This window comes from Schistocerca americana, unplaced genomic scaffold (genome assembly GCF_021461395.2).
Source record: "Schistocerca americana isolate TAMUIC-IGC-003095 unplaced genomic scaffold, iqSchAmer2.1 HiC_scaffold_165, whole genome shotgun sequence".
NCBI lineage: Eukaryota > Metazoa > Arthropoda > Insecta > Orthoptera > Acrididae > Schistocerca > Schistocerca americana.
Window position 1 is genome coordinate 5 of NW_025725738.1, and position 23,530 is coordinate 23,534.

Here is a 23,530-nt window from a genome sequence, read left to right on the forward strand (position 1 = left end):
GACTACAGCTTATTTCCTGCTGCCACAAATGAGCTACAATCCTATTCAATGAAAAAAATTTTCCGAAACGCATCAAATCCACTTGAAATGATACGTGGCTATCAGCACCATTATACAACACACATGCTCGACTGTGCGCAGACGCCTGTGGCGTAGCTTTTGGGTCCTGAGTCAGACGCAGTAGTTCCAAAAAAACTCTCCTGATCGGCACTGTGCCGAAAGTTTCGCTACACAACCCCTTTGCCTTGATTAAGCTCCAGGTAGACGCCGGTTTGCAGCCAGGAAGCGGACAGCAGCAACTTTCAACTAGGTTTGTAGTACTCAAACAACACAGTAAAACAGCATGCATCTTTTGCAGAACTGGAAAAACTCGACCGTGACAGGATTCGAACCTGCAATCTTCGGATCCGAAGTCCGACGCCTTATCCATTAGGCCACACGGTCACTGGCACAGAATGCTTCCCCACACACACCTCATTTTCTTCATTTGTACGCTTGCCGGAATGAATTTCCCATCTTTGACGCAATTCTCCATCTCCAATTTCAGTACTAAAAAGGCGACGCTACTTCTTGCTGTGTCCCATCGCAAGTTACATTCAAGCCCTTATGACGCTGATCAAACAAGAGGTTGCAAATCAGCTTCAATCGCTTACTGCCACCTCAGTCGGTTGCAGAAGGTACCTCACCCTATGTCATACAATGGCGAGTTGCCGCTATTACCAAAGCGGCGGCGGCGCCGACGACGACGACGACAACCGCGAGGGTCTCTACCAGGGGTAGAAAATACATCACAAGAACTAAGTATTTCACGTCGGCATTCTCCGGAGACTGCCAAAAGCAGCAGTTTCTGGTGCCTACTTTAATAGCACCATTCGCACTATTCACTTGCGAGAGCATTTCTTAAATACCGCACCCATTCATAAATTTTTTTATCCTTGACCGCTTTTTTCGAAAGGGCTACGGTAGAAGGGGCTGTTACAAAATTCATTTGCATCCTGTGAGGATCGAACTCACGACCTCTGGTTTACTAGACCAGCGCTCTGCCACTGAGCTAAGGAGGCGCCGCCTAGCGCACTTTTCGGGTACTTTATTCTTATGGACTAGTGAATCGGAGCCCTTCAGCTGGAAACGCACCGCATTAGCGACCATTATTTGTATTTAGTTAGCACAGCTGCTGCTTTCCTACACATCTCACACGATATCGATGTACGCCTAAAATTCCAAAACACATTTATTTCATTTCAGAGTTACTTTCAGCTTCAAAAACCATTCCTCTGATATTCATACGAAGCTGGGCATCGTTGTAACCCGTTACGTTCATTACGCAAGGCTCACGAGAGGGGGCGCAGATTGCATCCGCGTAGACACAAAATTTGGCGCCGCCCAGCGTGGGGCTCGAACCCACGACCCTGAGATTAAGAGTCTCATGCTCTACCGACTGAGCTAGCCGGGCTCCACCCAACGCGTTACGAGCCATACAGTATTTATGCGACCTGCGACCATCTATGGAAGATCCTTTTGACTACAGCTTATTTCCTGCTGCCACAAATGAGCTACAATCCTATTCAATGAAAAAAATTTTCCGAAACGCATCAAATCCACTTGAAATGATACGTGGCTATCAGCACCATTATACAACACACATGCTCGACTGTGCGCAGACGCCTGTGGCGTAGCTTTTGGGTCCTGAGTCAGACGCAGTAGTTCCAAAAAAACTCTCCTGATCGGCACTGTGCCGAAAGTTTCGCTACACAACCCCTTTGCCTTGATTAAGCTCCAGGTAGACGCCGGTTTGCAGCCAGGAAGCGGACAGCAGCAACTTTCAACTAGGTTTGTAGTACTCAAACAACACAGTAAAACAGCATGCATCTTTTGCAGAACTGGAAAAACTCGACCGTGACAGGATTCGAACCTGCAATCTTCGGATCCGAAGTCCGACGCCTTATCCATTAGGCCACACGGTCACTGGCACAGAATGCTTCCCCACACACACCTCATTTTCTTCATTTGTACGCTTGCCGGAATGAATTTCCCATCTTTGACGCAATTCTCCATCTCCAATTTCAGTACTAAAAAGGCGACGCTACTTCTTGCTGTGTCCCATCGCAAGTTACATTCAAGCCCTTATGACGCTGATCAAACAAGAGGTTGCAAATCAGCTTCAATCGCTTACTGCCACCTCAGTCGGTTGCAGAAGGTACCTCACCCTATGTCATACAATGGCGAGTTGCCGCTATTACCAAAGCGGCGGCGGCGCCGACGACGACGACGACAACCGCGAGGGTCTCTACCAGGGGTAGAAAATACATCACAAGAACTAAGTATTTCACGTCGGCATTCTCCGGAGACTGCCAAAAGCAGCAGTTTCTGGTGCCTACTTTAATAGCACCATTCGCACTATTCACTTGCGAGAGCATTTCTTAAATACCGCACCCATTCATAAATTTTTTTATCCTTGACCGCTTTTTTCGAAAGGGCTACGGTAGAAGGGGCTGTTACAAAATTCATTTGCATCCTGTGAGGATCGAACTCACGACCTCTGGTTTACTAGACCAGCGCTCTGCCACTGAGCTAAGGAGGCGCCGCCTAGCGCACTTTTCGGGTACTTTATTCTTATGGACTAGTGAATCGGAGCCCTTCAGCTGGAAACGCACCGCATTAGCGACCATTATTTGTATTTAGTTAGCACAGCTGCTGCTTTCCTACACATCTCACACGATATCGATGTACGCCTAAAATTCCAAAACACATTTATTTCATTTCAGAGTTACTTTCAGCTTCAAAAACCATTCCTCTGATATTCATACGAAGCTGGGCATCGTTGTAACCCGTTACGTTCATTACGCAAGGCTCACGAGAGGGGCGCAGATTGCATCCGCGTAGACACAAAATTTGGCGCCGCCCAGCGTGGGGCTCGAACCCACGACCCTGAGATTAAGAGTCTCATGCTCTACCGACTGAGCTAGCCGGGCTCCACCCAACGCGTTACGAGCCATACAGTATTTATGCGACCTGCGACCATCTATGGAAGATCCTTTTGACTACAGCTTATTTCCTGCTGCCACAAATGAGCTACAATCCTATTCAATGAAAAAAATTTTCCGAAACGCATCAAATCCACTTGAAATGATACGTGGCTATCAGCACCATTATACAACACACATGCTCGACTGTGCGCAGACGCCTGTGGCGTAGCTTTTGGGTCCTGAGTCAGACGCAGTAGTTCCAAAAAAACTCTCCTGATCGGCACTGTGCCGAAAGTTTCGCTACACAACCCCTTTGCCTTGATTAAGCTCCAGGTAGACGCCGGTTTGCAGCCAGGAAGCGGACAGCAGCAACTTTCAACTAGGTTTGTAGTACTCAAACAACACAGTAAAACAGCATGCATCTTTTGCAGAACTGGAAAAACTCGACCGTGACAGGATTCGAACCTGCAATCTTCGGATCCGAAGTCCGACGCCTTATCCATTAGGCCACACGGTCACTGGCACAGAATGCTTCCCCACACACACCTCATTTTCTTCATTTGTACGCTTGCCGGAATGAATTTCCCATCTTTGACGCAATTCTCCATCTCCAATTTCAGTACTAAAAAGGCGACGCTACTTCTTGCTGTGTCCCATCGCAAGTTACATTCAAGCCCTTATGACGCTGATCAAACAAGAGGTTGCAAATCAGCTTCAATCGCTTACTGCCACCTCAGTCGGTTGCAGAAGGTACCTCACCCTATGTCATACAATGGCGAGTTGCCGCTATTACCAAAGCGGCGGCGGCGCCGACGACGACGACGACAACCGCGAGGGTCTCTACCAGGGGTAGAAAATACATCACAAGAACTAAGTATTTCACGTCGGCATTCTCCGGAGACTGCCAAAAGCAGCAGTTTCTGGTGCCTACTTTAATAGCACCATTCGCACTATTCACTTGCGAGAGCATTTCTTAAATACCGCACCCATTCATAAATTTTTTTATCCTTGACCGCTTTTTTCGAAAGGGCTACGGTAGAAGGGGCTGTTACAAAATTCATTTGCATCCTGTGAGGATCGAACTCACGACCTCTGGTTTACTAGACCAGCGCTCTGCCACTGAGCTAAGGAGGCGCCGCCTAGCGCACTTTTCGGGTACTTTATTCTTATGGACTAGTGAATCGGAGCCCTTCAGCTGGAAACGCACCGCATTAGCGACCATTATTTGTATTTAGTTAGCACAGCTGCTGCTTTCCTACACATCTCACACGATATCGATGTACGCCTAAAATTCCAAAACACATTTATTTCATTTCAGAGTTACTTTCAGCTTCAAAAACCATTCCTCTGATATTCATACGAAGCTGGGCATCGTTGTAACCCGTTACGTTCATTACGCAAGGCTCACGAGAGGGGCGCAGATTGCATCCGCGTAGACACAAAATTTGGCGCCGCCCAGCGTGGGGCTCGAACCCACGACCCTGAGATTAAGAGTCTCATGCTCTACCGACTGAGCTAGCCGGGCTCCACCCAACGCGTTACGAGCCATACAGTATTTATGCGACCTGCGACCATCTATGGAAGATCCTTTTGACTACAGCTTATTTCCTGCTGCCACAAATGAGCTACAATCCTATTCAATGAAAAAAATTTTCCGAAACGCATCAAATCCACTTGAAATGATACGTGGCTATCAGCACCATTATACAACACACATGCTCGACTGTGCGCAGACGCCTGTGGCGTAGCTTTTGGGTCCTGAGTCAGACGCAGTAGTTCCAAAAAAACTCTCCTGATCGGCACTGTGCCGAAAGTTTCGCTACACAACCCCTTTGCCTTGATTAAGCTCCAGGTAGACGCCGGTTTGCAGCCAGGAAGCGGACAGCAGCAACTTTCAACTAGGTTTGTAGTACTCAAACAACACAGTAAAACAGCATGCATCTTTTGCAGAACTGGAAAAACTCGACCGTGACAGGATTCGAACCTGCAATCTTCGGATCCGAAGTCCGACGCCTTATCCATTAGGCCACACGGTCACTGGCACAGAATGCTTCCCCACACACACCTCATTTTCTTCATTTGTACGCTTGCCGGAATGAATTTCCCATCTTTGACGCAATTCTCCATCTCCAATTTCAGTACTAAAAAGGCGACGCTACTTCTTGCTGTGTCCCATCGCAAGTTACATTCAAGCCCTTATGACGCTGATCAAACAAGAGGTTGCAAATCAGCTTCAATCGCTTACTGCCACCTCAGTCGGTTGCAGAAGGTACCTCACCCTATGTCATACAATGGCGAGTTGCCGCTATTACCAAAGCGGCGGCGGCGCCGACGACGACGACGACAACCGCGAGGGTCTCTACCAGGGGTAGAAAATACATCACAAGAACTAAGTATTTCACGTCGGCATTCTCCGGAGACTGCCAAAAGCAGCAGTTTCTGGTGCCTACTTTAATAGCACCATTCGCACTATTCACTTGCGAGAGCATTTCTTAAATACCGCACCCATTCATAAATTTTTTTATCCTTGACCGCTTTTTTCGAAAGGGCTACGGTAGAAGGGGCTGTTACAAAATTCATTTGCATCCTGTGAGGATCGAACTCACGACCTCTGGTTTACTAGACCAGCGCTCTGCCACTGAGCTAAGGAGGCGCCGCCTAGCGCACTTTTCGGGTACTTTATTCTTATGGACTAGTGAATCGGAGCCCTTCAGCTGGAAACGCACCGCATTAGCGACCATTATTTGTATTTAGTTAGCACAGCTGCTGCTTTCCTACACATCTCACACGATATCGATGTACGCCTAAAATTCCAAAACACATTTATTTCATTTCAGAGTTACTTTCAGCTTCAAAAACCATTCCTCTGATATTCATACGAAGCTGGGCATCGTTGTAACCCGTTACGTTCATTACGCAAGGCTCACGAGAGGGGCGCAGATTGCATCCGCGTAGACACAAAATTTGGCGCCGCCCAGCGTGGGGCTCGAACCCACGACCCTGAGATTAAGAGTCTCATGCTCTACCGACTGAGCTAGCCGGGCTCCACCCAACGCGTTACGAGCCATACAGTATTTATGCGACCTGCGACCATCTATGGAAGATCCTTTTGACTACAGCTTATTTCCTGCTGCCACAAATGAGCTACAATCCTATTCAATGAAAAAAATTTTCCGAAACGCATCAAATCCACTTGAAATGATACGTGGCTATCAGCACCATTATACAACACACATGCTCGACTGTGCGCAGACGCCTGTGGCGTAGCTTTTGGGTCCTGAGTCAGACGCAGTAGTTCCAAAAAAACTCTCCTGATCGGCACTGTGCCGAAAGTTTCGCTACACAACCCCTTTGCCTTGATTAAGCTCCAGGTAGACGCCGGTTTGCAGCCAGGAAGCGGACAGCAGCAACTTTCAACTAGGTTTGTAGTACTCAAACAACACAGTAAAACAGCATGCATCTTTTGCAGAACTGGAAAAACTCGACCGTGACAGGATTCGAACCTGCAATCTTCGGATCCGAAGTCCGACGCCTTATCCATTAGGCCACACGGTCACTGGCACAGAATGCTTCCCCACACACACCTCATTTTCTTCATTTGTACGCTTGCCGGAATGAATTTCCCATCTTTGACGCAATTCTCCATCTCCAATTTCAGTACTAAAAAGGCGACGCTACTTCTTGCTGTGTCCCATCGCAAGTTACATTCAAGCCCTTATGACGCTGATCAAACAAGAGGTTGCAAATCAGCTTCAATCGCTTACTGCCACCTCAGTCGGTTGCAGAAGGTACCTCACCCTATGTCATACAATGGCGAGTTGCCGCTATTACCAAAGCGGCGGCGGCGCCGACGACGACGACGACAACCGCGAGGGTCTCTACCAGGGGTAGAAAATACATCACAAGAACTAAGTATTTCACGTCGGCATTCTCCGGAGACTGCCAAAAGCAGCAGTTTCTGGTGCCTACTTTAATAGCACCATTCGCACTATTCACTTGCGAGAGCATTTCTTAAATACCGCACCCATTCATAAATTTTTTTATCCTTGACCGCTTTTTTCGAAAGGGCTACGGTAGAAGGGGCTGTTACAAAATTCATTTGCATCCTGTGAGGATCGAACTCACGACCTCTGGTTTACTAGACCAGCGCTCTGCCACTGAGCTAAGGAGGCGCCGCCTAGCGCACTTTTCGGGTACTTTATTCTTATGGACTAGTGAATCGGAGCCCTTCAGCTGGAAACGCACCGCATTAGCGACCATTATTTGTATTTAGTTAGCACAGCTGCTGCTTTCCTACACATCTCACACGATATCGATGTACGCCTAAAATTCCAAAACACATTTATTTCATTTCAGAGTTACTTTCAGCTTCAAAAACCATTCCTCTGATATTCATACGAAGCTGGGCATCGTTGTAACCCGTTACGTTCATTACGCAAGGCTCACGAGAGGGGCGCAGATTGCATCCGCGTAGACACAAAATTTGGCGCCGCCCAGCGTGGGGCTCGAACCCACGACCCTGAGATTAAGAGTCTCATGCTCTACCGACTGAGCTAGCCGGGCTCCACCCAACGCGTTACGAGCCATACAGTATTTATGCGACCTGCGACCATCTATGGAAGATCCTTTTGACTACAGCTTATTTCCTGCTGCCACAAATGAGCTACAATCCTATTCAATGAAAAAAATTTTCCGAAACGCATCAAATCCACTTGAAATGATACGTGGCTATCAGCACCATTATACAACACACATGCTCGACTGTGCGCAGACGCCTGTGGCGTAGCTTTTGGGTCCTGAGTCAGACGCAGTAGTTCCAAAAAAACTCTCCTGATCGGCACTGTGCCGAAAGTTTCGCTACACAACCCCTTTGCCTTGATTAAGCTCCAGGTAGACGCCGGTTTGCAGCCAGGAAGCGGACAGCAGCAACTTTCAACTAGGTTTGTAGTACTCAAACAACACAGTAAAACAGCATGCATCTTTTGCAGAACTGGAAAAACTCGACCGTGACAGGATTCGAACCTGCAATCTTCGGATCCGAAGTCCGACGCCTTATCCATTAGGCCACACGGTCACTGGCACAGAATGCTTCCCCACACACACCTCATTTTCTTCATTTGTACGCTTGCCGGAATGAATTTCCCATCTTTGACGCAATTCTCCATCTCCAATTTCAGTACTAAAAAGGCGACGCTACTTCTTGCTGTGTCCCATCGCAAGTTACATTCAAGCCCTTATGACGCTGATCAAACAAGAGGTTGCAAATCAGCTTCAATCGCTTACTGCCACCTCAGTCGGTTGCATAAGGTACCTCACCCTATGTCATACAATGGCGAGTTGCCGCTATTACCAAAGCGGCGGCGGCGCCGACGACGACGACAACCGCGAGGGTCTCTACCAGGGGTAGAAAATACATCACAAGAACTAAGTATTTCACGTCGGCATTCTCCGGAGACTGCCAAAAGCAGCAGTTTCTGGTGCCTACTTTAATAGCACCATTCGCACTATTCACTTGCGAGAGCATTTCTTAAATACCGCACCCATTCATAAATTTTTTTATCCTTGACCGCTTTTTTCGAAAGGGCTACGGTAGAAGGGGCTGTTACAAAATTCATTTGCATCCTGTGAGGATCGAACTCACGACCTCTGGTTTACTAGACCAGCGCTCTGCCACTGAGCTAAGGAGGCGCCGCCTAGCGCACTTTTCGGGTACTTTATTCTTATGGACTAGTGAATCGGAGCCCTTCAGCTGGAAACGCACCGCATTAGCGACCATTATTTGTATTTAGTTAGCACAGCTGCTGCTTTCCTACACATCTCACACGATATCGATGTACGCCTAAAATTCCAAAACACATTTATTTCATTTCAGAGTTACTTTCAGCTTCAAAAACCATTCCTCTGATATTCATACGAAGCTGGGCATCGTTGTAACCCGTTACGTTCATTACGCAAGGCTCACGAGAGGGGCGCAGATTGCATCCGCGTAGACACAAAATTTGGCGCCGCCCAGCGTGGGGCTCGAACCCACGACCCTGAGATTAAGAGTCTCATGCTCTACCGACTGAGCTAGCCGGGCTCCACCCAACGCGTTACGAGCCATACAGTATTTATGCGACCTGCGACCATCTATGGAAGATCCTTTTGACTACAGCTTATTTCCTGCTGCCACAAATGAGCTACAATCCTATTCAATGAAAAAAATTTTCCGAAACGCATCAAATCCACTTGAAATGATACGTGGCTATCAGCACCATTATACAACACACATGCTCGACTGTGCGCAGACGCCTGTGGCGTAGCTTTTGGGTCCTGAGTCAGACGCAGTAGTTCCAAAAAAACTCTCCTGATCGGCACTGTGCCGAAAGTTTCGCTACACAACCCCTTTGCCTTGATTAAGCTCCAGGTAGACGCCGGTTTGCAGCCAGGAAGCGGACAGCAGCAACTTTCAACTAGGTTTGTAGTACTCAAACAACACAGTAAAACAGCATGCATCTTTTGCAGAACTGGAAAAACTCGACCGTGACAGGATTCGAACCTGCAATCTTCGGATCCGAAGTCCGACGCCTTATCCATTAGGCCACACGGTCACTGGCACAGAATGCTTCCCCACACACACCTCATTTTCTTCATTTGTACGCTTGCCGGAATGAATTTCCCATCTTTGACGCAATTCTCCATCTCCAATTTCAGTACTAAAAAGGCGACGCTACTTCTTGCTGTGTCCCATCGCAAGTTACATTCAAGCCCTTATGACGCTGATCAAACAAGAGGTTGCAAATCAGCTTCAATCGCTTACTGCCACCTCAGTCGGTTGCAGAAGGTACCTCACCCTATGTCATACAATGGCGAGTTGCCGCTATTACCAAAGCGGCGGCGGCGCCGACGACGACGACGACAACCGCGAGGGTCTCTACCAGGGGTAGAAAATACATCACAAGAACTAAGTATTTCACGTCGGCATTCTCCGGAGACTGCCAAAAGCAGCAGTTTCTGGTGCCTACTTTAATAGCACCATTCGCACTATTCACTTGCGAGAGCATTTCTTAAATACCGCACCCATTCATAAATTTTTTTATCCTTGACCGCTTTTTTCGAAAGGGCTACGGTAGAAGGGGCTGTTACAAAATTCATTTGCATCCTGTGAGGATCGAACTCACGACCTCTGGTTTACTAGACCAGCGCTCTGCCACTGAGCTAAGGAGGCGCCGCCTAGCGCACTTTTCGGGTACTTTATTCTTATGGACTAGTGAATCGGAGCCCTTCAGCTGGAAACGCACCGCATTAGCGACCATTATTTGTATTTAGTTAGCACAGCTGCTGCTTTCCTACACATCTCACACGATATCGATGTACGCCTAAAATTCCAAAACACATTTATTTCATTTCAGAGTTACTTTCAGCTTCAAAAACCATTCCTCTGATATTCATACGAAGCTGGGCATCGTTGTAACCCGTTACGTTCATTACGCAAGGCTCACGAGAGGGGCGCAGATTGCATCCGCGTAGACACAAAATTTGGCGCCGCCCAGCGTGGGGCTCGAACCCACGACCCTGAGATTAAGAGTCTCATGCTCTACCGACTGAGCTAGCCGGGCTCCACCCAACGCGTTACGAGCCATACAGTATTTATGCGACCTGCGACCATCTATGGAAGATCCTTTTGACTACAGCTTATTTCCTGCTGCCACAAATGAGCTACAATCCTATTCAATGAAAAAAATTTTCCGAAACGCATCAAATCCACTTGAAATGATACGTGGCTATCAGCACCATTATACAACACACATGCTCGACTGTGCGCAGACGCCTGTGGCGTAGCTTTTGGGTCCTGAGTCAGACGCAGTAGTTCCAAAAAAACTCTCCTGATCGGCACTGTGCCGAAAGTTTCGCTACACAACCCCTTTGCCTTGATTAAGCTCCAGGTAGACGCCGGTTTGCAGCCAGGAAGCGGACAGCAGCAACTTTCAACTAGGTTTGTAGTACTCAAACAACACAGTAAAACAGCATGCATCTTTTGCAGAACTGGAAAAACTCGACCGTGACAGGATTCGAACCTGCAATCTTCGGATCCGAAGTCCGACGCCTTATCCATTAGGCCACACGGTCACTGGCACAGAATGCTTCCCCACACACACCTCATTTTCTTCATTTGTACGCTTGCCGGAATGAATTTCCCATCTTTGACGCAATTCTCCATCTCCAATTTCAGTACTAAAAAGGCGACGCTACTTCTTGCTGTGTCCCATCGCAAGTTACATTCAAGCCCTTATGACGCTGATCAAACAAGAGGTTGCAAATCAGCTTCAATCGCTTACTGCCACCTCAGTCGGTTGCATAAGGTACCTCACCCTATGTCATACAATGGCGAGTTGCCGCTATTACCAAAGCGGCGGCGGCGCCGACGACGACGACAACCGCGAGGGTCTCTACCAGGGGTAGAAAATACATCACAAGAACTAAGTATTTCACGTCGGCATTCTCCGGAGACTGCCAAAAGCAGCAGTTTCTGGTGCCTACTTTAATAGCACCATTCGCACTATTCACTTGCGAGAGCATTTCTTAAATACCGCACCCATTCATAAATTTTTTTATCCTTGACCGCTTTTTTCGAAAGGGCTACGGTAGAAGGGGCTGTTACAAAATTCATTTGCATCCTGTGAGGATCGAACTCACGACCTCTGGTTTACTAGACCAGCGCTCTGCCACTGAGCTAAGGAGGCGCCGCCTAGCGCACTTTTCGGGTACTTTATTCTTATGGACTAGTGAATCGGAGCCCTTCAGCTGGAAACGCACCGCATTAGCGACCATTATTTGTATTTAGTTAGCACAGCTGCTGCTTTCCTACACATCTCACACGATATCGATGTACGCCTAAAATTCCAAAACACATTTATTTCATTTCAGAGTTACTTTCAGCTTCAAAAACCATTCCTCTGATATTCATACGAAGCTGGGCATCGTTGTAACCCGTTACGTTCATTACGCAAGGCTCACGAGAGGGGCGCAGATTGCATCCGCGTAGACACAAAATTTGGCGCCGCCCAGCGTGGGGCTCGAACCCACGACCCTGAGATTAAGAGTCTCATGCTCTACCGACTGAGCTAGCCGGGCTCCACCCAACGCGTTACGAGCCATACAGTATTTATGCGACCTGCGACCATCTATGGAAGATCCTTTTGACTACAGCTTATTTCCTGCTGCCACAAATGAGCTACAATCCTATTCAATGAAAAAAATTTTCCGAAACGCATCAAATCCACTTGAAATGATACGTGGCTATCAGCACCATTATACAACACACATGCTCGACTGTGCGCAGACGCCTGTGGCGTAGCTTTTGGGTCCTGAGTCAGACGCAGTAGTTCCAAAAAAACTCTCCTGATCGGCACTGTGCCGAAAGTTTCGCTACACAACCCCTTTGCCTTGATTAAGCTCCAGGTAGACGCCGGTTTGCAGCCAGGAAGCGGACAGCAGCAACTTTCAACTAGGTTTGTAGTACTCAAACAACACAGTAAAACAGCATGCATCTTTTGCAGAACTGGAAAAACTCGACCGTGACAGGATTCGAACCTGCAATCTTCGGATCCGAAGTCCGACGCCTTATCCATTAGGCCACACGGTCACTGGCACAGAATGCTTCCCCACACACACCTCATTTTCTTCATTTGTACGCTTGCCGGAATGAATTTCCCATCTTTGACGCAATTCTCCATCTCCAATTTCAGTACTAAAAAGGCGACGCTACTTCTTGCTGTGTCCCATCGCAAGTTACATTCAAGCCCTTATGACGCTGATCAAACAAGAGGTTGCAAATCAGCTTCAATCGCTTACTGCCACCTCAGTCGGTTGCAGAAGGTACCTCACCCTATGTCATACAATGGCGAGTTGCCGCTATTACCAAAGCGGCGGCGGCGCCGACGACGACGACAACCGCGATGGTCTCTACCAGGGGTAGAAAATACATCACAAGAACTAAGTATTTCACGTCGGCATTCTCCGGAGACTGCCAAAAGCAGCAGTTTCTGGTGCCTACTTTAATAGCACCATTCGCACTATTCACTTGCGAGAGCATTTCTTAAATACCGCACCCATTCATAAATTTTTTTATCCTTGACCGCTTTTTTCGAAAGGGCTACGGTAGAAGGGGCTGTTACAAAATTCATTTGCATCCTGTGAGGATCGAACTCACGACCTCTGGTTTACTAGACCAGCGCTCTGCCACTGAGCTAAGGAGGCGCCGCCTAGCGCACTTTTCGGGTACTTTATTCTTATGGACTAGTGAATCGGAGCCCTTCAGCTGGAAACGCACCGCATTAGCGACCATTATTTGTATTTAGTTAGCACAGCTGCTGCTTTCCTACACATCTCACACGATATCGATGTACGCCTAAAATTCCAAAACACATTTATTTCATTTCAGAGTTACTTTCAGCTTCAAAAACCATTCCTCTGATATTCATACGAAGCTGGGCATCGTTGTAACCCGTTACGTTCATTACGCAAGGCTCACGAGAGGGGCGCAGATTGCATCCGCGTAGACACAAAATTTGGCGCCGCCCAGCGTGGGGCTCGAACCCACGACCCTGAGATTAAGAGTCTCATGCTCTACCGACTGAGCTAGCCGGGCTCCACCCAACGCGTTACGAGCCATACAGTATTTATGCGACCTGCGACCATCTATGGAAGATCCTTTTGACTACAGCTTATTTCCTGCTGCCACAAATGAGCTACAATCCTATTCAATGAAAAAAATTTTCCGAAACGCATCAAATCCACTTGAAATGATACGTGGCTATCAGCACCATTATACAACACACATGCTCGACTGTGCGCAGACGCCTGTGGCGTAGCTTTTGGGTCCTGAGTCAGACGCAGTAGTTCCAAAAAAACTCTCCTGATCGGCACTGTGCCGAAAGTTTCGCTACACAACCCCTTTGCCTTGATTAAGCTCCAGGTAGACGCCGGTTTGCAGCCAGGAAGCGGACAGCAGCAACTTTCAACTAGGTTTGTAGTACTCAAACAACACAGTAAAACAGCATGCATCTTTTGCAGAACTGGAAAAACTCGACCGTGACAGGATTCGAACCTGCAATCTTCGGATCCGAAGTCCGACGCCTTATCCATTAGGCCACACGGTCACTGGCACAGAATGCTTCCCCACACACACCTCATTTTCTTCATTTGTACGCTTGCCGGAATGAATTTCCCATCTTTGACGCAATTCTCCATCTCCAATTTCAGTACTAAAAAGGCGACGCTACTTCTTGCTGTGTCCCATCGCAAGTTACATTCAAGCCCTTATGACGCTGATCAAACAAGAGGTTGCAAATCAGCTTCAATCGCTTACTGCCACCTCAGTCGGTTGCAGAAGGTACCTCACCCTATGTCATACAATGGCGAGTTGCCGCTATTACCAAAGCGGCGGCGGCGCCGACGACGACGACAACCGCGAGGGTCTCTACCAGGGGTAGAAAATACATCACAAGAACTAAGTATTTCACGTCGGCATTCTCCGGAGACTGCCAAAAGCAGCAGTTTCTGGTGCCTACTTTAATAGCACCATTCGCACTATTCACTTGCGAGAGCATTTCTTAAATACCGCACCCATTCATAAATTTTTTTATCCTTGACCGCTTTTTTCGAAAGGGCTACGGTAGAAGGGGCTGTTACAAAATTCATTTGCATCCTGTGAGGATCGAACTCACGACCTCTGGTTTACTAGACCAGCGCTCTGCCACTGAGCTAAGGAGGCGCCGCCTAGCGCACTTTTCGGGTACTTTATTCTTATGGACTAGTGAATCGGAGCCCTTCAGCTGGAAACGCACCGCATTAGCGACCATTATTTGTATTTAGTTAGCACAGCTGCTGCTTTCCTACACATCTCACACGATATCGATGTACGCCTAAAATTCCAAAACACATTTATTTCATTTCAGAGTTACTTTCAGCTTCAAAAACCATTCCTCTGATATTCATACGAAGCTGGGCATCGTTGTAACCCGTTACGTTCATTACGCAAGGCTCACGAGAGGGGCGCAGATTGCATCCGCGTAGACACAAAATTTGGCGCCGCCCAGCGTGGGGCTCGAACCCACGACCCTGAGATTAAGAGTCTCATGCTCTACCGACTGAGCTAGCCGGGCTCCACCCAACGCGTTACGAGCCATACAGTATTTATGCGACCTGCGACCATCTATGGAAGATCCTTTTGACTACAGCTTATTTCCTGCTGCCACAAATGAGCTACAATCCTATTCAATGAAAAAAATTTTCCGAAACGCATCAAATCCACTTGAAATGATACGTGGCTATCAGCACCATTATACAACACACATGCTCGACTGTGCGCAGACGCCTGTGGCGTAGCTTTTGGGTCCTGAGTCAGACGCAGTAGTTCCAAAAAAACTCTCCTGATCGGCACTGTGCCGAAAGTTTCGCTACACAACCCCTTTGCCTTGATTAAGCTCCAGGTAGACGCCGGTTTGCAGCCAGGAAGCGGACAGCAGCAACTTTCAACTAGGTTTGTAGTACTCAAACAACACAGTAAAACAGCATGCATCTTTTGCAGAACTGGAAAAACTCGACCGTGACAGGATTCGAACCTGCAATCTTCGGATCCGAAGTCCGACGCCTTATCCATTAGGCCACACGGTCACTGGCACAGAATGCTTCCCCACACACACCTCATTTTCTTCATTTGTACGCTTGCCGGAATGAATTTCCCATCTTTGACGCAATTCTCCATCTCCAATTTCAGTACTAAAAAGGCGACGCTACTTCTTGCTGTGTCCCATCGCAAGTTACATTCAAGCCCTTATGACGCTGATCAAACAAGAGGTTGCAAATCAGCTTCAATCGCTTACTGCCACCTCAGTCGGTTGCAGAAGGTACCTCACCCTATGTCATACAATGGCGAGTTGCCGCTATTACCAAAGCGGCGGCGGCGCCGACGACGACGACAACCGCGAGGGTCTCTACCAGGGGTAGAAAATACATCACAAGAACTAAGTATTTCACGTCGGCATTCTCCGGAGACTGCCAAAAGCAGCAGTTTCTGGTGCCTACTTTAATAGCACCATTCGCACTATTCACTTGCGAGAGCATTTCTTAAATACCGCACCCATTCATAAATTTTTTTATCCTTGACCGCTTTTTTCGAAAGGGCTACGGTAGAAGGGGCTGTTACAAAATTCATTTGCATCCTGTGAGGATCGAACTCACGACCTCTGGTTTACTAGACCAGCGCTCTGCCACTGAGCTAAGGAGGCGCCGCCTAGCGCACTTTTCGGGTACTTTATTCTTATGGACTAGTGAATCGGAGCCCTTCAGCTGGAAACGCACCGCATTAGCGACCATTATTTGTATTTAGTTAGCACAGCTGCTGCTTTCCTACACATCTCACACGATATCGATGTACGCCTAAAATTCCAAAACACATTTATTTCATTTCAGAGTTACTTTCAGCTTCAAAAACCATTCCTCTGATATTCATACGAAGCTGGGCATCGTTGTAACCCGTTACGTTCATTACGCAAGGCTCACGAGAGGGGCGCAGATTGCATCCGCGTAGACACAAAATTTGGCGCCGCCCAGCGTGGGGCTCGAACCCACGACCCTGAGATTAAGAGTCTCATGCTCTACCGACTGAGCTAGCCGGGCTCCACCCAACGCGTTACGAGCCATACAGTATTTATGCGACCTGCGACCATCTATGGAAGATCCTTTTGACTACAGCTTATTTCCTGCTGCCACAAATGAGCTACAATCCTATTCAATGAAAAAAATTTTCCGAAACGCATCAAATCCACTTGAAATGATACGTGGCTATCAGCACCATTATACAACACACATGCTCGACTGTGCGCAGACGCCTGTGGCGTAGCTTTTGGGTCCTGAGTCAGACGCAGTAGTTCCAAAAAAACTCTCCTGATCGGCACTGTGCCGAAAGTTTCGCTACACAACCCCTTTGCCTTGATTAAGCTCCAGGTAGACGCCGGTTTGCAGCCAGGAAGCGGACAGCAGCAACTTTCAACTAGGTTTGTAGTACTCAAACAACACAGTAAAACAGCATGCATCTTTTGCAGAACTGGAAAAACTCGACCGTGACAGGATTCGAACCTGCAATCTTCGGATCCGAAGTCCGACGCCTTATCCATTAGGCCACACGGTCACTGGCACAGAATGCTTCCCCACACACACCTCATTTTCTTCATTTGTACGCTTGCCGGAATGAATTTCCCATCTTTGACGCAATTCTCCATCTCCAATTTCAGTACTAAAAAGGCGACGCTACTTCTTGCTGTGTCCCATCGCAAGTTACATTCAAGCCCTTATGACGCTGATCAAACAAGAGGTTGCAAATCAGCTTCAATCGCTTACTGCCACCTCAGTCGGTTGCAGAAGGTACCTCACCCTATGTCATACAATGGCGAGTTGCCGCTATTACCAAAGCGGCGGCGGCGCCGACGACGACGACAACCGCGAGGGTCTCTACCAGGGGTAGAAAATACATCACAAGAACTAAGTATTTCACGTCGGCATTCTCCGGAGACTGCCAAAAGCAGCAGTTTCTGGTGCCTACTTTAATAGCACCATTCGCACTATTCACTTGCGAGAGCATTTCTTAAATACCGCACCCATTCATAAATTTTTTTATCCTTGACCGCTTTTTTCGAAAGGGCTACGGTAGAAGGGGCTGTTACAAAATTCATTTGCATCCTGTGAGGATCGAACTCACGACCTCTGGTTTACTAGACCAGCGCTCTGCCACTGAGCTAAGGAGGCGCCGCCTAGCGCACTTTTCGGGTACTTTATTCTTATGGACTAGTGAATCGGAGCCCTTCAGCTGGAAACGCACCGCATTAGCGACCATTATTTGTATTTAGTTAGCACAGCTGCTGCTTTCCTACACATCTCACACGATATCGATGTACGCCTAAAATTCCAAAACACATTTATTTCATTTCAGAGTTACTTTCAGCTTCAAAAACCATTCCTCTGATATTCATACGAAGCTGGGCATCGTTGTAACCCGTTACGTTCATTACGCAAGGCTCACGAGAGGGGCGCAGATTGCATCCGCGTAGACACAAAATTTGGCGCCGCCCAGCGTGGGGCTCGAACCCACGACCCTGAGATTAAGAGTCTCATGCTCTACCGACTGAGCTAGCCGGGCTCCACCCAACGCGTTACGAGCCATACAGTATTTATGCGACCTGCGACCATCTATGGAAGATCCTTTTGACTACAGCTTATTTCCTGCTGCCACAAATGAGCTACAATCCTATTCAATGAAAAAAATTTTCCGAAACGCATCAAATCCACTTGAAATGATACGTGGCTATCAGCACCATTATACAACACACATGCTCGACTGTGCGCAGACGCCTGTGGCGTAGCTTTTGGGTCCTGAGTCAGACGCAGTAGTTCCAAAAAAACTCTCCTGATCGGCACTGTGCCGAAAGTTTCGCTACACAACCCCTTTGCCTTGATTAAGCTCCAGGTAGACGCCGGTTTGCAGCCAGGAAGCGGACAGCAGCAACTTTCAACTAGGTTTGTAGTACTCAAACAACACAGTAAAACAGCATGCATCTTTTGCAGAACTGGAAAAACTCGACCGTGACAGGATTCGAACCTGCAATCTTCGGATCCGAAGTCCGACGCCTTATCCATTTTTTTTTTTTTTTTTTTTTTTTTTTTTACCGTGACAGGATTCGAACCTGCAATCTTCGGATCCGAAGTCCGACGCCTTATCCATCTTTTTTTTTTTTTTTTTTTTTTTTTTTTTTTTTTTTTTTTTTTTTTTTTTTTTTTTTTTGTAGGGCCTCCCTTCTCCCCTTACAGCCCTCCTTGGGCTCACCATGAATGCCTTCCTTGGCGAGCTTCTTCAGCTATATTCAAATGAAATCAAAGTCTCCAGATTCACTGGCATCGTACAACAGTACACAAAAGGAATTCAATTTCTTCGGGATTACAAGGAGCTCATTGCTTCGTCTTCTTTGGAATATAAGTGCCAACGAAAATGAGAAATCTTTCTCAAAACCAAGAAGAGAGAAAAAAAAAATAAATAACTAAATAAATAAATAAAATAAAAGGATGTCTCTTCCCTCAAAAAACAAATAATGAGGAATAAGAAAGAAAAGAAAACTTCAGGTTCTTCAAGCGCCATAGGCGAAATGATAACGAAAATAGTAGTCACTGTTGACTTGTACCTGGGAACTTCACCATGGAAATGGTGACAGGAATCGCGGATATACTTTAGAATCACCCAATTCCCTGTTTCTCAAACAGGATTGTTAACATATTGCCAAAATCCCTCTTAATGTGTGGGAACTGGTTTCTTCGCCAATATGCCGTTGCCATATAAGCAGTAAAGGCAGTAATATTGTCTTCTCCGTGTTGGGTCATGACGTAATTGACAAAATGTCCCAGCATCCACATAACAGTATTGTTTTTCGTTTTGGGGTAAAACCGTGTATCAGGCCACAGGAGGATATCAGTCGTATAAAGACTTTCAGTGCTACGTGTGAGCAGCGCCAATCGTTTCCGCACCCAATGCCAGTTGAACTGATGCCCGCAGCAAGTAAACCTGTGCCTCAGAGTGTCTACTAATCCACATTTGAGGCAGTTGTCAGTAGCACTTAAGCCAATGCGGTTGAGTTTTTCGTTGGTTGGAATAAGATTGTGGACAACTTTATACCAGGCGGAAAGCACATCGGAAGAATGAATTTTGAGAGTAATATTGGTCCACACTGTCGTCCAGACGATTCTTGGGTAGTGCATTTCAATTGTATTTGGAGCTTCGTACTTCTGCCACTGAGCAATTAAGAACACTGTCGTGAGACAAGGACTTGTGGAAACACTGTCACCTAAGTAACTCATTTCGAGGTAATAAACACCGACATGTTGCAATTGAAAGTTTAGTTTCCCGATGTCAATTGGCGGTTTCATACATTTTGGGCGAACAATGCGAAACAGCTTCGATGTGATAGTATGGGGCATCGTGGTAATTATCTCAGTTGTTCGTTTTATATAGAGTGCCGTCGCCTTTCGACGGATATCATTGAGTTGCAGGCCCCCAGCTTGCACTGACTTAGACAGTGTGGTATAGGTTAACTTAAAAATATGACCGAGCCACACAAACCTGCTGGACAAACGCATGATCTTATGGGCTTGCATTTTGGGAAGAGGGAACACCTGAGCGACATAATAAGCTTTACAGAGTATGTATGTATTCAAAATCCTGATCTTCTGGAGGATATTTGTCGATCGCCAGGTGTTTTCCACTATAGCTCCCTGTATTCGATTTGCAGTAAGTTTCCAGTTTTTAGCTGCCAGACGTAAAGGACACCTATCGATGATGATTCCCAGAGCAACATGTTGTTCGACGATCTGTGCCCACGGTATAGCAAGAGATTCGAAGCCCCGTAAGCTTAGAACCTTACATTTACCCTCACTGAGTTTCGCTCCAGAAGCAGTGCTGTAAGTATCAATCTCAGCCCGCAATTGGGCCACTTCAGACTCATGACGTAGGATAACAGCAACATCATCGGCGTAAGCCCTCACAGTAAGATTGCTCCCTAAGACAGAAAGCCCAGTTAATGTGATACACAATCTCTTCAGAAATGGCTCGAGCGACAAAACAAAGAGCGACATCGACAAAGGACTGCCTTGCGGTACACCTCGTCGTATACCGACAGCTTGTGTCAGCTGACCGTTAACGGTGATCCTAGCAGTAATGCCTGTTATCATATGCCGAATGACTGCCACAGCTCGTTCTTCGAGTCCAATTCGTTGCAGGATGCGTTCTAAATAGTGATGACTAACGCGGTCAAAAGCTTTGCAAAAGTCAAGAAAAAGGAAAGCACATTTGATGTTGGTTACGGCCGCTACTGAAATAACGTCTCTGTACTCCGCAACCGGAGTCATAATGGATCTCCCTGGAAGGCAAGACTGATGTGAATGAATAACTTTCCCAAGGATGGGGGTCATTCTGCTATTAATCGCTCGGGCAATCGTTTTATAATCAAAGTTCAATAATGTGATTGGACGGAGATTATCAACTCGCTTGTGACCAGTTCTCTGCGGGACTAAAACAATTCTACCCACCTTGAACTCGGCAGGAAGAGGACCACCACTCATGACTTCATTAACAATTTCAGTAAAAGTACCACCAAGGACATTCCAGAATTTGATATAAAATTCCTTGGGCAAACCATCAGGACCAGGCGATTTAAAGGAAGGCGACTTGGAGATCAAGGCTAAAACTTCCTCGGGAGTGAAGTCCGATAAAAAGTCGACATTGTCAGCAGGAGTAATCGCCCTATCAAAAACATTGACCACTGCACTGACAGCAGGTTCATTGACAATTTCACTGGAATACAGTCGTTGGAAATGTTGGTGAATTTCACTAATAATGGCCGCTTGAGTAGAGAGTAATTCCCCATTATCCCTTTCCAAAACATCAATGAAAGCCCTGCGGCGGCGCGAGAAATGCTTAAATAAATGGTACATAGATGTCATTTCGTCGGCTAAAACAGATTTAGGTTTGGATTTAACTTTCAGACCTTCCAATTGTTGACGCTTCAAGCTGACAAGTTTAGCCTTGACACGTTGAATTGATGGAAAGTTAGTGTTGGTCGCAGTGGATGAATCATACAGTTGTCGCAGCACAGTGTAGTAAAACTCAAAGGTCCTCTTGAAGGCGCGTGCTTTCTGAGCACTATAATAAATGAGACTTTTTCGAAGCTTTGGTTTCGCAACAGCGGTCCACCACATCGCTTTAGTCGGATAAAAAGTGATGGAACGCAAACAAGTTTCCCACACATGCCTGATAACGTCAAATAACTCAGCGTCCGCCAGATGCGATATGTTTAACATCCACGGGGAACGAAATAATTTGGTAGGCTGTCGATTTAAGTGAACCGTTGCCGTAAAAGCGCAATGGTCGGTAAAACTAGCCGGGATTACGTCAACCGCTAGGAGTCTGTCACTGATACAGTCCGATAGATAAATTCTATCCAGACGGCTGCATGAAGTAACGGTGAAAAAAGTGAATTTAACTAAAGTAGGATACTTCAGTTCCCAAGCATCTTTCAGCTTAATATTCTTAACGAGCTCGTGCAGTTCTTTACAGTAGTTAAAATTAGGGGACTGATCGTTTTTACGTAGAACACAGTTGAAGTCACCTCCTATTATCAGGTTTTGAGGACTGCTCCTCAACAGATACGGAACTTCCTCCTTATAAAAACGTGACCGTTCGAATTTGTTGCTGTTGCCTGATGGGGCATATAAATTAACAAGGGTTACATCAAAAATTTTACAGCTCACTCCTCGACCGGAATCTAGAAACTCGATCTCCCCAACTGGAATGCCTTCCCGTAATAAAAGTGCGGTACCTGTACTTTCCTCAGGAGCAACGTTTGATATGGTTTTAAAACCAGAGATGAAGAGATTTAAAACAGTAACTTCCTGCAACAACACAATATCAGCGTCAGATTCGTATAGAAACTGCTGTAGGGCCGCAATTTTGAGATCAGATCGAATCGTATTTATGTTCAGGGAGACGAATTTGTACGCTTGTGCCATTAGTACAGTGAGGTACGTAAAGGGCCACTAAACAACACTGGTCGCATTAAAAGGGCATAGAGACTTCGGAATGGTCTGCATTGTCGGGAGGATCACGAACAGTCACTTGTGTGTCGTTGGGTTTGTTTTTCTTCCGTACTGCGTTGACGTTCGGTTGAACTTTGGTCCTACTACGTGCTCTGCTAGGGAACACATCGGCAGACGGAGGTGTGGGAGGGTCCTGAGTGACTTCGCAATCCATAACGTGCTGTGACGCCTCAACCATCTGATCTGCGGAAAGAACTGACTCAGAAGGTGGACAAGTTTGTTTGTTGTCACTAGCACGAACTTCGTGTTTGTTTGTAGACGGACTTTGACTTCCTTCAGTTTGTACACAAGTACTGCCTGCCTCGTTATGCTTATCGGAAGCACGTGCTTGTTGTGATTCGGCCTGTGGTGACGTCGCGACTTCAGGCGGCGGGCTCGGCTGTTGTGGTGCCAAAGCTGCCTGTACGTCACTCGGAATGACGTCAATAGCCGCAGCGTCGACAGCTGCGTGCGACGGTTCAGAAAAACTTGAGTCAGTAACCGTAACCGGCATCTCTTTTGGGACGTCGAGTTCTAATTCCTGGAGAGCCTCGTCCGGACTATCATCATCACACGTTCTTCGCCGTTTGTGGCTCAGCAGCTGCACGTCAGATTTGGAGGCAGGCGTATCTGTAACCGGTTTTGAAGGAAAGGGTGGAAAGTCGGCAACAGGCAAACCAGGCTCCGGGGGCAATATTTCACTATCACGAGGGCGGTCGATGTCCGTGATTGGTGCCTCCCTAACAAGATCAGCCAATGTCAACTTTTTACGCTGTTCCAAAGTACTTTTGAGAACAAATACACGTTTAGGGCAGTTCGTACGCAAGTGACCAGTTTCATTACAAATAAAACATGTGCCTGGTTGCCCACTGTACGTGACATGAACTTTATACCCACAAACAAGAAGA

General features: G+C 47.0%; 36 non-coding genes across 36 annotated transcripts; all 36 read right to left on the reverse strand.

Annotated features, from left to right (window-relative positions):
- Positions 1 to 371: 371 nt before the first annotated feature.
- Trnar-ucg lies at positions 372 to 444 on the reverse strand. Its single transcript has one exon. It is a non-coding gene; the product is annotated as a tRNA-Arg (tRNA).
- Positions 445 to 989: 545 nt separating this feature from the next.
- Positions 990 to 1,061, reverse strand: Trnat-agu. The gene has a single exon. It is a non-coding gene; the product is annotated as a tRNA-Thr (tRNA).
- Positions 1,062 to 1,380: 319 nt separating this feature from the next.
- Trnak-cuu lies at positions 1,381 to 1,453 on the reverse strand. Its single transcript has one exon. It is a non-coding gene; the product is annotated as a tRNA-Lys (tRNA).
- Positions 1,454 to 1,891: 438 nt separating this feature from the next.
- Trnar-ucg lies at positions 1,892 to 1,964 on the reverse strand. The gene has a single exon. It is a non-coding gene; the product is annotated as a tRNA-Arg (tRNA).
- A 545-nt stretch (positions 1,965 to 2,509) lies between these two features.
- Positions 2,510 to 2,581, reverse strand: Trnat-agu. The gene has a single exon. It is a non-coding gene; the product is annotated as a tRNA-Thr (tRNA).
- Positions 2,582 to 2,899: 318 nt separating this feature from the next.
- Trnak-cuu lies at positions 2,900 to 2,972 on the reverse strand. Its single transcript has one exon. It is a non-coding gene; the product is annotated as a tRNA-Lys (tRNA).
- A 438-nt stretch (positions 2,973 to 3,410) lies between these two features.
- Positions 3,411 to 3,483, reverse strand: Trnar-ucg. The gene has a single exon. It is a non-coding gene; the product is annotated as a tRNA-Arg (tRNA).
- Positions 3,484 to 4,028: 545 nt separating this feature from the next.
- Trnat-agu lies at positions 4,029 to 4,100 on the reverse strand. Its single transcript has one exon. It is a non-coding gene; the product is annotated as a tRNA-Thr (tRNA).
- Positions 4,101 to 4,418: 318 nt separating this feature from the next.
- On the reverse strand, positions 4,419 to 4,491 carry Trnak-cuu. Its single transcript has one exon. It is a non-coding gene; the product is annotated as a tRNA-Lys (tRNA).
- A 438-nt stretch (positions 4,492 to 4,929) lies between these two features.
- Positions 4,930 to 5,002, reverse strand: Trnar-ucg. Its single transcript has one exon. It is a non-coding gene; the product is annotated as a tRNA-Arg (tRNA).
- A 545-nt stretch (positions 5,003 to 5,547) lies between these two features.
- Trnat-agu lies at positions 5,548 to 5,619 on the reverse strand. The gene has a single exon. It is a non-coding gene; the product is annotated as a tRNA-Thr (tRNA).
- A 318-nt stretch (positions 5,620 to 5,937) lies between these two features.
- On the reverse strand, positions 5,938 to 6,010 carry Trnak-cuu. The gene has a single exon. It is a non-coding gene; the product is annotated as a tRNA-Lys (tRNA).
- Positions 6,011 to 6,448: 438 nt separating this feature from the next.
- On the reverse strand, positions 6,449 to 6,521 carry Trnar-ucg. Its single transcript has one exon. It is a non-coding gene; the product is annotated as a tRNA-Arg (tRNA).
- A 545-nt stretch (positions 6,522 to 7,066) lies between these two features.
- Positions 7,067 to 7,138, reverse strand: Trnat-agu. The gene has a single exon. It is a non-coding gene; the product is annotated as a tRNA-Thr (tRNA).
- A 318-nt stretch (positions 7,139 to 7,456) lies between these two features.
- Positions 7,457 to 7,529, reverse strand: Trnak-cuu. The gene has a single exon. It is a non-coding gene; the product is annotated as a tRNA-Lys (tRNA).
- A 438-nt stretch (positions 7,530 to 7,967) lies between these two features.
- On the reverse strand, positions 7,968 to 8,040 carry Trnar-ucg. Its single transcript has one exon. It is a non-coding gene; the product is annotated as a tRNA-Arg (tRNA).
- A 542-nt stretch (positions 8,041 to 8,582) lies between these two features.
- Trnat-agu lies at positions 8,583 to 8,654 on the reverse strand. The gene has a single exon. It is a non-coding gene; the product is annotated as a tRNA-Thr (tRNA).
- Positions 8,655 to 8,972: 318 nt separating this feature from the next.
- On the reverse strand, positions 8,973 to 9,045 carry Trnak-cuu. Its single transcript has one exon. It is a non-coding gene; the product is annotated as a tRNA-Lys (tRNA).
- Positions 9,046 to 9,483: 438 nt separating this feature from the next.
- Trnar-ucg lies at positions 9,484 to 9,556 on the reverse strand. Its single transcript has one exon. It is a non-coding gene; the product is annotated as a tRNA-Arg (tRNA).
- A 545-nt stretch (positions 9,557 to 10,101) lies between these two features.
- On the reverse strand, positions 10,102 to 10,173 carry Trnat-agu. The gene has a single exon. It is a non-coding gene; the product is annotated as a tRNA-Thr (tRNA).
- Positions 10,174 to 10,491: 318 nt separating this feature from the next.
- Trnak-cuu lies at positions 10,492 to 10,564 on the reverse strand. Its single transcript has one exon. It is a non-coding gene; the product is annotated as a tRNA-Lys (tRNA).
- A 438-nt stretch (positions 10,565 to 11,002) lies between these two features.
- Trnar-ucg lies at positions 11,003 to 11,075 on the reverse strand. Its single transcript has one exon. It is a non-coding gene; the product is annotated as a tRNA-Arg (tRNA).
- Positions 11,076 to 11,617: 542 nt separating this feature from the next.
- Trnat-agu lies at positions 11,618 to 11,689 on the reverse strand. The gene has a single exon. It is a non-coding gene; the product is annotated as a tRNA-Thr (tRNA).
- A 318-nt stretch (positions 11,690 to 12,007) lies between these two features.
- Trnak-cuu lies at positions 12,008 to 12,080 on the reverse strand. Its single transcript has one exon. It is a non-coding gene; the product is annotated as a tRNA-Lys (tRNA).
- A 438-nt stretch (positions 12,081 to 12,518) lies between these two features.
- Positions 12,519 to 12,591, reverse strand: Trnar-ucg. Its single transcript has one exon. It is a non-coding gene; the product is annotated as a tRNA-Arg (tRNA).
- A 542-nt stretch (positions 12,592 to 13,133) lies between these two features.
- On the reverse strand, positions 13,134 to 13,205 carry Trnat-agu. The gene has a single exon. It is a non-coding gene; the product is annotated as a tRNA-Thr (tRNA).
- A 318-nt stretch (positions 13,206 to 13,523) lies between these two features.
- On the reverse strand, positions 13,524 to 13,596 carry Trnak-cuu. The gene has a single exon. It is a non-coding gene; the product is annotated as a tRNA-Lys (tRNA).
- A 438-nt stretch (positions 13,597 to 14,034) lies between these two features.
- Positions 14,035 to 14,107, reverse strand: Trnar-ucg. The gene has a single exon. It is a non-coding gene; the product is annotated as a tRNA-Arg (tRNA).
- Positions 14,108 to 14,649: 542 nt separating this feature from the next.
- On the reverse strand, positions 14,650 to 14,721 carry Trnat-agu. The gene has a single exon. It is a non-coding gene; the product is annotated as a tRNA-Thr (tRNA).
- A 318-nt stretch (positions 14,722 to 15,039) lies between these two features.
- Trnak-cuu lies at positions 15,040 to 15,112 on the reverse strand. The gene has a single exon. It is a non-coding gene; the product is annotated as a tRNA-Lys (tRNA).
- A 438-nt stretch (positions 15,113 to 15,550) lies between these two features.
- Trnar-ucg lies at positions 15,551 to 15,623 on the reverse strand. The gene has a single exon. It is a non-coding gene; the product is annotated as a tRNA-Arg (tRNA).
- A 542-nt stretch (positions 15,624 to 16,165) lies between these two features.
- On the reverse strand, positions 16,166 to 16,237 carry Trnat-agu. Its single transcript has one exon. It is a non-coding gene; the product is annotated as a tRNA-Thr (tRNA).
- Positions 16,238 to 16,555: 318 nt separating this feature from the next.
- Positions 16,556 to 16,628, reverse strand: Trnak-cuu. Its single transcript has one exon. It is a non-coding gene; the product is annotated as a tRNA-Lys (tRNA).
- Positions 16,629 to 17,066: 438 nt separating this feature from the next.
- On the reverse strand, positions 17,067 to 17,139 carry Trnar-ucg. The gene has a single exon. It is a non-coding gene; the product is annotated as a tRNA-Arg (tRNA).
- Positions 17,140 to 17,681: 542 nt separating this feature from the next.
- Trnat-agu lies at positions 17,682 to 17,753 on the reverse strand. Its single transcript has one exon. It is a non-coding gene; the product is annotated as a tRNA-Thr (tRNA).
- A 318-nt stretch (positions 17,754 to 18,071) lies between these two features.
- On the reverse strand, positions 18,072 to 18,144 carry Trnak-cuu. Its single transcript has one exon. It is a non-coding gene; the product is annotated as a tRNA-Lys (tRNA).
- Between the last annotated feature and the right edge of the window lie 5,386 nt (positions 18,145 to 23,530).